Source organism: Magnolia sinica, chromosome 3 (assembly GCF_029962835.1).
Source record: "Magnolia sinica isolate HGM2019 chromosome 3, MsV1, whole genome shotgun sequence".
Classification (NCBI taxonomy): Eukaryota; Viridiplantae; Streptophyta; class Magnoliopsida; order Magnoliales; family Magnoliaceae; genus Magnolia; species Magnolia sinica.
In genome coordinates, this window is record NC_080575.1 from 5451082 (window position 1) to 5465445 (window position 14364).

Genomic DNA, 14364 nt, shown 5'->3' on the forward strand with positions numbered 1-14364 from the left:
AGTTGGTGAACCGACCCGAATCCGACTAGACCCAACCTTTACCCGACTCAAATTCTTAATGGGTCTAAAAATTTGAACCCAGATCCATCCAAATTGAGTCGGGTTACCTGCGGGTCCAGTTCCCATTTACAGCCCGACTGAGAGATTGGTCTCACACGTGTATGCCAGTGAAAAGGCTGGTACATGCTTTGATGGTTTCTCACCGAAACGGATTGGCTACTCGGCTACTCCCCCTGCCACCAGCCAATGGCTAGTGGTCGGTGCTCTGTGGACCCCATTATTATGTATGTGTTTCATCCATGACGTCCATCTATTTTTTTAGATCATTTTATGGTACGAGACTAAAAATGAGTTATATCCCAATCTCAAGTGGACCACATTACAGGAAACAGTGTCGAATGAACGTCGACCATTAAAAAAATTTTGGGGTCCATAAAAGTTTTGGATCAAGATGATCTTTGTTTTTTACCTTCATCTGGGTCTGTATGACCTAATCAACAGATTGGATGTCAAATAAAAATTACAGTGGGCCTTAGGATGATTTTAATGGTGGATATCCAATCACTATTGTTTTCCTGTGGTGTGGTTCACTGAGATTTATATTTCTCTCATTTTTGGGATGAGGCACTAAAATCATCTGTAAAAATGGATGAACGGAATGGATGAAGCACATACATCATGGTGGGGCCCACAGAGCACCGACCATCAGACCGGCTGGTGGCAGGGGGAGTAGCCAATCCGTCTCCGTTTCTCACTGCATATGGTGCTGATCAAAGTGCCTACGTGGACATTATCCAGAGGTTTTAAGTTGGTCATCTGAGGCTTGATGGTAATCTTTCAACGTGCGTCCTATGGATAAACGGTCATGGGAAAACAACACTTTATTTGATGTTTGATCCAGGTCACATTTCAATGATCTAGACCGTTTATTTGATGGGCCCCAAGGTGATTGAGAGTACTCAAAAATAAACATCTTGAATTTCGGTTAGTCAATGGGCCAGCTGAGGTCTTTCCAACCGGGCCCGTCTATGATAGTTACACACGATCCAAGCCCGAGTCTGGCCAAACTCGAGCCCAGCTGTCCACTTTTGTGCAAGATCTGAGCCGTTCCTTAATGCCCCACCATGCATTAATTGTACTGTATATGACCAAAAAATGTCCTCGAAATCCTACAGGGGCCAGTTTGGTTGGGTTCCAAGATATGGATGAGATGTCAGGTAAGGTAGAACGGGCCAGGTAGCCCCCCACCAGATGAGCCCAATACGGGCTGGGCCTAAAGCTACTAGCTTGTCCCGTTTGCAGAGTTGGGCCTCGCACCAAGGCCCATTCAAATTTCTCGGACTTGGACTTTAAGTCATTTTAACCCTATCTAACCAACTTGACTTTGATGTGTCAACAAATAGATTAGGAACATTCAAGTGGAAAATAGGTACTTTAATAAACTTTCTCAACAAACAATGCCTTTTAGCTTTCTTTAGGATTTGGCCCGAGCTGTCTGGCGAATTCCCACGCATTACGCACCTGTTCGCCACTTTGTTCTCAATTGTTCCAAGCTTCAAAAGGTCTGAGCGCACTAACGCACCCTTTCATTTTGAAGCCAGGCGAGACAAGCTACCCTTAGCTTGGAGCCTCTTTTCCTTTTGCCTTGCACTCTGACAACAACGTTCGATTTGCATCTGTTAAGCATATAGCTAGCGTTCGTTCTGAGCCAGGATCAAACCCTGATTTTGAGTGTGATTGGACCCTGCAGTGGTAGAACCTGGTGAACTGGTCTAGGGGCTGAGGTGGGCCTAAGCTAGTCTGGCCGAAACCTGGCCGATTTCAAGCCCTAATTTTAGGCCCAGAAAAGCCTACATAATTAACGTTTCAGTCTACAAATGGCACACAGTAGGCCACGCCCTAAAGCACTGACCATGTGACACCCTTCCTATGGTGGCAAATGGGCATGGCCGAAGCATTTCATCCTCCAGACCATGTGCTAAAGACCTATTTCCGCATGGTTTTGGCTGGGACTAGACCAAATAGGGCTGCAACTTGGGTTCAGGTCAAACCAAATGTGTCGGCTTAGGTTTGAAAAACTCCTACCTGATTTGAAATTGAGTTAGGGTTCCAGTTGAGCAAATGCAGTCCAGAGGTTGGGAATAATCACATATATTCAGGTCGAGTCAAGTTGGGTCTGACTAGCATGCCATTGAGCACCTTAGGTTGGAATTAGAGTCGGGTTAGATTGCTGGTTGAGCCTCTCGAGGTCGGATTGGACTCGGGTGACCCTTTACCCGACCTAACCTGCTTGAGTTTGATGCAGAGGAGGGTGTGAGGAGGAACATTACAGTCTACTTCAAGTGTGCAAGCCTTGAATCCGTGTGTTATTCTTAAATCCATAGGAAGAAAAAGGAAATTTAAACTTTTTTTTAGTAATCAGTAATACAAGAAAAAAAAAAAAAATCAGAACTAAACTAAAATTCATCCAAAATGGTAAAATTTACTAAAAATAGAAAGTCATAATTTAATTATGCTGAATTATTTCTAGCATGATTAGAATCAAACTCTAAGAAGAAGGCATATGCTAAAATTTTAAAACGAATGAGATGCATCAAAATTAAAATTTATAAGTTTTTTCTAAAACTGTGATTTTGAATTGAAAGAGAGTGTTTTTCTTGAAAAGTGGAGTGATGCATCCCGCTTATGGATGTCGGTTGGACCCAAATGACCTATTAGGGTCAAAATTTATAAGTCATGCATCCATACTCAAATCAAATGTTATGACTAATTTACGATTAATACATATTTCAAATGATAATTTCTCCATATCCGAATTGAATTTCTTGGATCCGAATGTGCCTGGGCTCAATTATGTCATGTTAGAAATGTACAGTCGGGCTCAAATTTGATTGATTACTTTTGTTTTTGTTTGACTTTCTTTTGGCCCAGCCATGTTAGAAATATCTCTATGCCACATCCTACACCAAAGTTGGATAAGACTATGATGCCTGGTTGTCATGACCAGGTTACCCCAAATAATGATTGGGCCTGTACATCAGGTCTAGTTCAACCGTTGGCCAAGTGTCTCATCCCAATCCCAACCCAAAGTGAGATGAATTTACGCCCAGAGAGGCCAACCATCCTCATTTGATGGACCCCACAAATCCAATGGTTGCTGCTTCTTTTTATTCGCAAGCCCCAGCTCTTCTAATAAATAGACATGTGCTTGTGTGGGAACCCATGCATTAGTTGTACGATCCCACCCATCCTTGTTTCCCATCTTAAAGATCACGTCATTAAACTTATGATCTGGTGAGGGACATGCGCATCAAACTAACCGTTAATCACCCATTTCATCATTCACAGATGGCCCACCTGATAGATGAACTGACCGTATTTTCTGGCTGAGAAACAATGGCATGGACCTTGCCCACGGCATACTTGAAGATGGGGGCTCTTTAGAGAGCAGTCCTCAGAAGCTTCCAGTGATCTACATGTGTGGCCCCACTGGGGCCAATACGGTTTGTTATTAGTGATCATCCATATTGTTGGGACTGATTGTTGGGAACTGTGGAAGCACACAGCGGAATCAAGAAAATTACACGCAAACGCACAAACAAACCTAAAGAAGAACAATTCAATTTTTACATGGAAAAATTCTTGCGGGAAAAAACCACGTCACAAGGTGACGAGTAATGTACTACGAAAGCAGAAGTATAAGAGATAAATGATCTTATCGATTTAAACAAGCCTCAAATATCCTTCAAACCCTATTTATGCCCTTGAACTCTTATGAACGTTTTTAAAAAATCCTAATATACAATAATCCATCCTTAATCCCAATTATTCTCGATATATATACTATCACAAGTAAAATAGGAAACAAATCCCACACTTATGGCAACTTTATGCGTGTGCTCGATGGGACTTTTGATGGTATTGACAGATATCAAAGCCCTGTCGATGACATCGAAGATCATTTGATGCTGTCGTGTAGCAACTCTAAAACAGTTTCAATAACCAATATGGATTTTTTGATTTTTCTCGATGGCATCGAACATCTATTGATAGCATCGATAAATTCTATTTCTGAGATATTTAAGACATCAACAACATTGATCGGAAAGAAAGCTTAACACGGGTTGAGGTACAGGCTATAGCAATTTAACTTGTCTAGGTTGTTCTTTCCAGTCAATATGCCACTTTTAATACCATGAAAACAGGCTTCAAATCAAGATAATCTGGCATAAAAATCAGGGCAGTCCACATATCAGGTGGGCCACACCATTGTAGTCAATGGATACTAGAGACTCGGGCTTAGCTCATCCAACTAGTGTGGATAAGTCTGATTTTATCTTCTTAGAGCCTACTATTTGCATGGTAGGGATGTCCTATACAAGTGGCATGTAGATGCACAATGAATTCTTTTTGATCTACAGTTGATAAGATTGTATCATTCGAAAACCGCCATATCCATATAAAATGACATAATAACTTATAGTGGGAGTTTTTCACTCTCTTTAATAGTCCTCGGTATAGAGGAGAGTTGCACCAAGTTAACAGCTGGTATAGACTTTTGCAGGAGCTTTTCTCATGAATCCTGACAATCCAACAATTCAAAAGGGCGAACCATTCATGCAGCTAACTCCAATTAGTTAGGTTAGGGTTTACATGATGACAATGATTTTAAGCAACAATGTCATCACTAGGGGTGGCAAATGGCTAAGTAGGCCCAATGGCTACTTGTACCCATTTTGATATGGGCTAGATATGGGTGTTGCTAAAGAGAGTGGTTGTGGGTTTGGGTATTAATTAATCCTGGTTTCATTAATAATTGAGTCGGGTATTGGTATACCCTCACTAATCCTGAGTTCAGCTCGAACATGATTATATTGTATTATATATTTATGTTTATGTTCAATACTCTAATTAATATATAATTAGTTATAGTTAATATTAATAATAATTGGCACTTTTTAATTAACATAACTTTAAAAAAGCTAGCTTTTCTAATAAGTTATAGGATAAACTTGTTTTACAACACCTTGCATGCGGGGCTAATTAAGGTGTGTACACTAGTTATGACATCTACCCTCCCATAGAAGTGGAACAACCCAAAATTTGAGGCTTATGCTACTTTCATATGGATCATCACGTGACTTGGATGCCTTAAGATGGTTGTCCACGTAAGTTTCTACATAGCATTGTTTTTTATTTTTATAAAAAAAATAAAATTAAAATTATCTAATACACCACTCACCCCCCATCCACACACACTCAGTGGAATTTCACCTCCAACCCATAACGTCATGTTGAAACTCTTGTGAGTCTACTGATGCATGAGTAAGGACCCATGACATTGCTCACCTAATGAACAGATAACCTTAAGTTTTTTTGGCATCCCATTATTAGGGCAGGCTAACTTGAGGCAGAGAGGTTGGATGGCATTCACACACCATTAATTAATTAAGCCCGGGCATGGAAGGCGTTGAGGAAAATCATAGCTCTTCTTATTGTTTTTTCTCCTTCTCTTTTTTCTTTTATTTAAGAAAAAATTTAAAATTTTGAGTTTTGTTTTAATCTTAAATGATAAGTGAGACCAATATACCTTAATTATCAAGGCAGTAAAAGATATGGTATGGGTGGTCATTTTAGGCTCCACATGGGGTGAAATACCCATTGATGGTATGGTATGAGTAGTGTATTGTGCCTGAGGTTCATTGCTACCACTTACCACCGGTTTAAGTTCCTTATTGTACTCCATCTCTATGTATTGCTCCATCATAAATGCATGCTTTTTTAGCCCGGAAATGAGTTGATAGTGATGCACGCTAGAATTGGACTTTTTAAAAGTCAGTCTATCTTCCTACCGAGGCACACTATTTACATACCTTGAAAGATGGGGCTGCATGCTAAGTCACTAGTTAGCACACAATTTGTTGTAGGGGATGAATTCCGTTGATACATCTAAAATATCACTCATTATTTGTATTATTTATTTATTTATTTTTATTATTATTATTTACAGTACTTTTAGTTACATGTGATATCTCTTTTGTTTTTTAGTGATTACATGTAACAATTACACTTAGTAAAGATATCATTAAAGTTTTTCCATATGAATGGAGTAATGAAAAAACATTATTGGATTTTTAACAGGCAGTTACTAATTAAGAAATTAAACCATACTATTTAGCTTAAATAGTATGATTCAATTTTTAAAGTCCAATGGATATAGGGAATTATTTTAAAATTAGATTAACTGAATCAACCATTCACATAGTATATGATTAATTTAAATGACAACATAGTATCATAAATAGTAAAATGCAATATTAAATTACAACATCCACAAGAACTAGATATTGGTGTTCAAACTATCCATATAACCATTAAACCAATTGCCGGTTTTTTGCAAATGAAAGTGATGATGAGGATTGGATAATGATGATAGGGAAGACGTGAAACGATATTATGGTACGGTGTATCATCGATAACGATAAGTACTGCTGCAATTATCTTGACATGTTCAATTGACTCTAATACTTTATGTTGTCATGTAATTCTTCCATCTCACCTATCCATTTGTAATATTTAAAAATAAAAAATAAAAAATCAGTTACATACATTTACTTATTACACACATGATACATTAACACTAGTATTGGAAAAAGATTCCAAATCTTCAACGGTTGTCCAAAAAATATGCTTGAGAAAACAAATACAAATTCAATCAAGTCTAAACATTCTTTGGCAAAGTTCACTGGAATACTTTTGTGCATTGGCTACTTATATTGATGTTGGTCATAGCAACAATGTTATTTGTTGATGCCCTCTTCCGTCCTCTCACCTGCACAAGAAGAAGGTGATTATACAACCATTCAGGGATCACGGAACTTTTGGATCGATATGATATTTGTTTTTAATCTTCATCCAGGTCTATGGGAACTTATGAAAAAATTGGATGGTAAATAAACGCAATGGTGGGCCCTAACGGTGAAAATCATTGTCCTTACTTCTATTTTTGGTGTGATCTACGTAAACTTTGGATAGGAATCATTTTTGGTATCATGCTCTAAAATGATCTCACAAAATAGATGATTTTGGCCCATAATGAGACTCATTTTCAGCTCCTGATTTTTTTCATTTTTAGGTTCATGCCATAAAATGAGTTGACCAAGTCGATTTCCAAAAAACCATCAACCATCGCACAACGCACCATCCAAGTTGGGTTCAAAATTAATCATTCTGAGATTTAGAGGTTTGGTGGACATTTAAGTCAGTCGTTAACGGTTGCTTAACTTATGCGAGCCCAACATGATGTTTGTGACAAATCCACTCCACTTTTAGCTTTTTATCTACCTTAGTTTTATATCCATATATACTTTAAAATGAGTTGAGAAAACAGATGGACGGGGTGGATTTCTAACAACATAAAAGTGAGACCCATGTACGGTCAGGGTTTGATTTTCACAGCACTTAAGGCCAATAGGTAAATGGGGTGAGAGTTGCTCAATCATTGGTGGGCCATAATAATATTTGTGACAAATACACTCAGTCCATCTGTTTCGCCACCTCATTTTAGGGCGTGTGATAAATAAAAAATAAAAAATGAGGTTAATGTAGAGCACCAGTGGGCCAAATGAACATGAAACATTTGGAATTGAATGCCGTTATTGAAATATTGAAGGCCATCGTCTGTTTGTGAGAAATCCACCCTGACCATCTGTTTTTCCGGATCATTTTATGTACCGGGCCCAAAAACGAGGCTAATACTAAGATCCAGTGAGATAATTGACATGAAAAGGTGGGGAATGAGCACTACGGTTGAAAATTCCTCATGCCACGGGAGCTCACTTTGTGATTTGAATCTACTTTCTTTTTTTCTTTTTTTCTTTTTTTCTTTTTTTTAAGTCCTAACCTAAAGTGAGCTGAAAAAATATAAAAACGGCGTGGATTTCTCATAAATAACAAGGTAGGCCAAACGTAGCGGTCGATGTTAGGTAGTGTGCCTGTGAATTCACAGGCAGTTTGCAGAGGAAGGAGGGTAATTTTATGCTGTAGAAACATGGGCAGATTATGAGAGAAGGTGGAAGTTTTTGGTCCAAAAGTCATACAGACATATGGAAAAATCCCTATTTTTTAAGTGTATATATCAGGAATCATATGTCGTCGTAGTCAAACATTATGAAATAACTAATCAACTATAAATTTTATTTAGAAAATATTTACCTACCTTTTTCCTATACCACCCATTCCAAATATTTACATTCCCAAATAATCTTGCATTAAAGAAATAGAGATATTATTAACCTTTTAAAATGAGCATGATGTGAATGCATAAATCAGTAACAGTTAGGCATATTGTCTTGCGAGTTGGGCACATTGTCTTGGAACATTTAAAGATTGTTAGCCAAAATCTAGAAGCATTTCGGACATTGATTTTGAATTGTCTATTCTGAAATGTACTTAAAATTCTTGTTTATTATTATTAGGCGGTGACCGTAATGCATGCAGAGATCTTCTTAGTGCATTGCTATGTATGAATATTTTTTCTTCTGTTTTAACCGTGTATTTAACAGTAATTTTTTGCCATCCTTTACTTTGAACCTAACAATCAAACAACTCGCCCACAAATCAATGTCATATATCATTTTACATGTAACTATTCCATCCAATCCAGCACATTTGTGTGACATCCATAGATTATGTGGCCACACAACTGAAAACGGTCCAAACAGTCGGTCCACCATAGGATGTATGATTTTCTACTATCCAACTATCCATCGGGCCATATATAATTGGATGGTGATGAGACCTCTAAGAAGTAAAAAAATTACCGTGTGACGAATTAAAAAGTGGTAATTGGTCTATATTGTGAGATGATGCCATGAAAAGGTTGTTCATCCTAAGTCAAAATAGTAGTACAAACTTTTTTCTATAGAGATATCATACATCGTGTAAGATTAAACCAACTCGGTAAAAAAATGGAAATTAATAGGACTCGGTATAATATTTTTGGGTTAGGATGTCTTTGTAAAACCACATAGCGGATGAGGACCATCATTCCCTAATTTAAACCATCGTCATCAGAGGCTTCTCTTTGGATGGAGGATGCACCAAGAATATTATAAATGATAAAATCCCAACCATTCAATAGGTGACCTGACAAATAGACAATTCAGAATGTAAAAAAGTGTAACAGTTCATTCGACAAAAAGCCTGCCACTCTAGAGTTTTTCAATCTTCCCATTTGGGGAATTTTTAGTCCATTGCCATCTGGGGTCAGGCCCATCATATCAACAGGTCAGATCTCTAAACCATGTAATCAGTGGGGCTCTTCAATCTCCATGAGGATCATCTATCTTGAAAATTAGGCTGATCCACTCATTACATGGGCTAAACGTGTATGCTGAGTCTGACACTGGGCCATCCATTGATTTCAACAGCACAACCTACTAGTTGAGGATCTTCATGGTGGGGCCCACCATTTACGTGGATCAGATGTCCAAGATAAATCTCTCCCAACAAAATGGTCATAGGCCCAACTACTGAGTTAGTGGAAAAAAAAAAAAAAAAAGGTTGACACTTTATTTTTATAATTATTAATTGATCTAATGGTGAAGATGGGTTATTGGGAGAGGGAGACCTTGGCCCACTATATTGAGAATATTGAGAGTCGAGTCGGCTAGTGCCAAGGTGTGTTGAATCAGTTACATATTAGTCGCTATGCGATACAGTCTGAAATAGAGATAGTGTAAAAATGACCCATTACAGTTCCATAACCGTCTCCTAGGGCTATTATGCACAGTAACCCTAGAAGTAAATGAAAAATAATTACAATTTGTATGTACCTCTATTTTTATTTTTTTTTCTTCTTCTGTTGCACCATGATGTGATTGTTGCTTTTCCTTTTCTTTGGCTATATAGTGTCTTCTCAATTCTCTCTTTTTTCCCTCTTTTTCTTTGTCACGCTGATTCTCCCTTCTTTCCGCTCCAAACAATCTGCATGCATTTCCCTTTGTGAGAAAGTTGTAAAAAGAGTTATTTTTTTAATACTTAGATCACATATGACACTAGATACATTTAGACATTTGTGCTTTTCCTGACGGTTGGCCCACTTCCAAATTTCAAGCGGACCACATCATAGGAAAAAGTGGTCATTGAATGTCCACCATTAAAAACTTTCTAGGGCCACTGTAATTTTTATTTGCCATCCAACCCGTAAATAAGGACAAAGATTGGAGATGGGCATTTAATTCCTATTATATAGTGCACTTAATATGAAATTTGCTTCGTTTTGGGACCACCCTCTAAAATGACCTCAGACAGCATAGATATATAATATATACATCAAGGTGGGGCCCACGGCGAGAGTAACAACCATGAGTCTAGTGTAATATAAAGCTTGATATATATATATATATATATATATATATATATATATATATATATATATATATATATATATATATATATATATATATGAAATTTGTTCACTTGATGTATTAAATTAAACTAAATCCAAAATGGCATTATGATATGAAAATTCGCTAAGTTAAAATTCAAAAATAAAAATAAAAATGGTGTAATGATATGTTAACCATTAATTTATGGACACTTTCTTATTGAAATTAAATATTTTTATTTCTTCATTTTGTGATAAATGTCAAAAATCAGATGGTAGGATAATAAAATAAGCATAAGTTGGGGATCATTGGATATATTTTATTTTTCACCATCCAATAAAAGTTCTTTGATCTAGGGTCAAATACATTAGTGAAATGAGTGTCAATACATTGCATGAATTTGAGGATAACTTGGAGTATTGAGTAGTCCTTAAAATTAGTTGCAAATAATTGACACTATTTATCCGAATTTAATTTTAAATTTTTCAAAAATTCATCGCCGAAAATGAAGTCAAATTGTTAAGGTTACGCATTAGCGAAATAAATATCATAGCTTGCACGAATTTAAGGCTAATATATTTTGAGCATTTGAGTGGCCCCCAATAGATGACAATGTTCATTCAAATTTAATTTAAGGCTAAATCATTTTTGCATTGTCTAAATGATCGATTCCACTTATATTTCTTTTTTTCTAAAGAGACTTGATAGGCCAGTCATGCACATGTATCATTAAAAGATCACATAAACCAATACCAAATGCCACACGCTATATTTTAGGAAAAATAAAAAATAAAATCAGACAACCTAGCTTTGGTTAGTTAATAAGGATTTTTCAAAAAAAGGCCCAACATACGTAAGGTTTTCTCAACATGCTTCTTGGACATGGCAGGGAGATTTGAGGGAGAAAGAGGGAAGAAGAGACATGGGACCTTGGGAGGGAGCTGGAGTGGTGAGGGAATGAGGGGAGAGTGAGGGGTTTATATAGCAAGAAAGAGAGAAGATGGAGACAAGTAATGGTTGGTGAAACTTAGTCATTTGATACTCTAGCAAAGTATGATGCTTGCTACACATGCACTTAAAGATTATACAAATGTCAAATACTAATTCAAATTAGAACAATTCAATCGTGGAAGTTGATGTAGAGCAGGTCCCGGACAGTTACATGGCCAAGATGGATCAGAAAAGGCTCGGTCGATGACAAAAGTGATCCAGACCATCAAACCTTAAATCGGGCATATCTTGCAATCCGGAATGAGTTATCTGACGTAAAATATATGATTTTGGGGTAGAACGAGCTACTGAAGCCAACCAACCTTGCTATGCTGGGTTGCGCAGCCGGAATTGCGAAAAACCCCTGGATCGGCGGTCGTTTCCCTGTTTTAATTTCGTTTTTACTATAAATAGTAAGTTTTAGTTTGATTATAACTCTTCATCCGTCGGGCTTTAGGAGTTGCGCCCAACGTGAAAAGAGCTTAAAATAATTAGGAGAACGGTTTGGTGAAGCCAAATAGGACACTTACTATTTTTGGCCGAAAACCTTGCGCACTAGTAGACATCACGACCGTCTATAAATAGTAAGTTTACTATTTATAATAAGTCGCGGATTCTAGGAGTTTGAGTTGTAGTTTGATTCTAATTTCTTTCCCATTGCTTGGTACCCCTATTTAAAGGGTTGTGAACTCGTTTTTAGTCATCAATTAATCAATTTCGAATTTATTAGAATTTATTTCTATTTTCTGCTTTCTTTCCTCGTGGATTCGAGAAGTCTCTGTGAGGAGTCCAGAGAAGCTCCGTGGATTTGGAGTAGTTATCCTCATCACGTTCATCCCTGCGTCAGAAGTAGTTATGATCCTAAAGTGGTTTAATCATTAAATCCTAACCTCTCATTCATGGACATTATTGGATATTTTCACTTTTAACCATCTAGTAAATGTCCATCAATCTACTAATTACTGATAAGCTAAGTGGTATTTTTTTATCATGATAAATTTTAAAATGATACTCATATTTTAAACAGTTCAGTTTTTGTTGACTACTTGAGTCATGGATCTCTTTAGATTTTAGGATTTAGGCCTAAAAAGGTATTTGATGGATGGGTTGGATAGCACTCTCATAATCTGATGGCCATGTTGGAAACGCCAAACCCAAATAGTCGTTTGGACCACCCTTTTATCTAGACCCTTGAAATAATCCCTGAAATCTGGACCGTTGATACGTTTCCATAAGAATCTTCCAGCTTCCATTGTTTCAAGCTGTTGGTATTCCCAAGTTTTGTTACATGCACCTCAATGTTAGATGCATCTAGATTGGACATTTTTTGTAATCATACAATGATTCCAAATGCCTATAAATTAGCTTCCCTCTATCCGTTTAGTGTAATGAAATGAAAAAGCAATTCCAGCAGCTTCTTTTGCAAGAGAAAAGATCCCTTTCTCTCTCTTTGACAGGTTAAAGCCAACAACAAAACAGATTGTCTCATTCCTGTGTGCACGGTACAACAACATCACTTGGGAAACATATCTTCCTGTCTAAGCCGTCCAACCCCTTCAATCATAGAGTTGTCCTGGTCATAGTGTAGCAAAGCCAATAATAGTTCCTACAAAGTGGTATCAAAGCTGTATGATCTTTGAGCCTCATCAACAAGAAGCGGGTTCGCTTCCAAACGAGTAGCAGCCTTCACTGTCCAACTTACAACAATTCTCAAAACTGTTCAGATTCTGCTGTGACAGCAACGTCTGATATTTGAGCATTGACAATACCCAACAAACATTTAAAAAAAAAAAAAAAAAAGCCATGAGGAGGCTGAATTTTTCTTCATTTTTTTCCCATCACCGTTTGTCTCAGCATCTTCCAACAAAAGCACACTATTGATCAGCTGTGAGAATCCATTTTCCATCACCATCATCAAACTGCTCGAATTTTAGATTTTTGAAATCTGTCAATTTTTTCATCATTTCTAAATAGTGGACATTCTTTGAACTTTTGCAAGTTTTAGCAGCATATATCATTCAATATTTATTTAGATTAAAATATTTTAAAATGACAAGTACAATATAGCCCCAAATATTTGTCTAATGACAAGTACCAAAATTGGTACATCCAAATCAAAACCTTATTCATATCTCAAGATGTAGCACCTTGTACTTTTCAGTACTCAGGTGTTACCATAAAACCTAATTTACTGTAAATTCAAAAATAACTAAGGCAAACATTTGCATTCATCCTAGCCTATACTTGGCCATTGAAGAAATCCCTACATATAAATCAAGTAATCCATCTGTTATTATTTGAGATAGACCATCACGTCATTAGAGAAACCTATTTTAGAATTTCAATCACTTTGATAAATAAATCAAACCGTCCACCTTGAATTCTAAGACACGGATCAAAAGACCCGTCGATTCATCTAGCTTTGAAAACTCCCATATATAATACATCACTTAATCACTATGATTAGGCCACTTGATCACTAAACTTACCGATGATTTTCACCTAAGCTAGGCTCATAACCTTAGGAATCATCAATGATCACATTTAGAATTGATCTGACCGTTATATCTTCATAGATCATAAAATAACCTTGTGTTTAAAAAGTGTAGCCCACATGAGCTTTGGATCCGCTTGATCTTTACTCAAAGGCCCTTCTTGAGAATTCCAAAGTGAATGGAAGGTGGGGATTGTGTATAACATCACTGTCGGCCCTACACTTAGAGTACGTGTGCATGGCCTGTGCACGTCCACAATGCACCGTACTTAATTAAATGGAAATAATCCTTTGCGTCGATCGTGGCCGACCATCTTCTTGTGATCGGTTAACCCAAGCCGTCCATCTTGAGGAATCGCCAGTATCGACCAAACTTTGATCATTCTCACACGTAGAAAGTAATTCACACGTGCACTATCTGCAGCGCTAACCAAAAGGCATGCGGTGCTCCCTAGAATGGAATCTGCATACGTTCCATCCGTTGGAGGC

The 14364-nt window shown here is 37.3% G+C and overlaps 1 long non-coding RNA gene across 1 annotated transcript; it reads right to left on the minus strand.

Annotated features, from left to right (window-relative positions):
* Positions 1-9671: 9671 nt before the first annotated feature.
* LOC131241401 (uncharacterized) lies at positions 9672-11514 on the minus strand. The gene is made up of 2 exons (XR_009169007.1): positions 11245-11514; positions 9672-9987 (listed from the first exon to the last, which is right to left on the minus strand). It is a non-coding gene; the product is annotated as an uncharacterized LOC131241401 (long non-coding RNA).
* Between the last annotated feature and the right edge of the window lie 2850 nt (positions 11515-14364).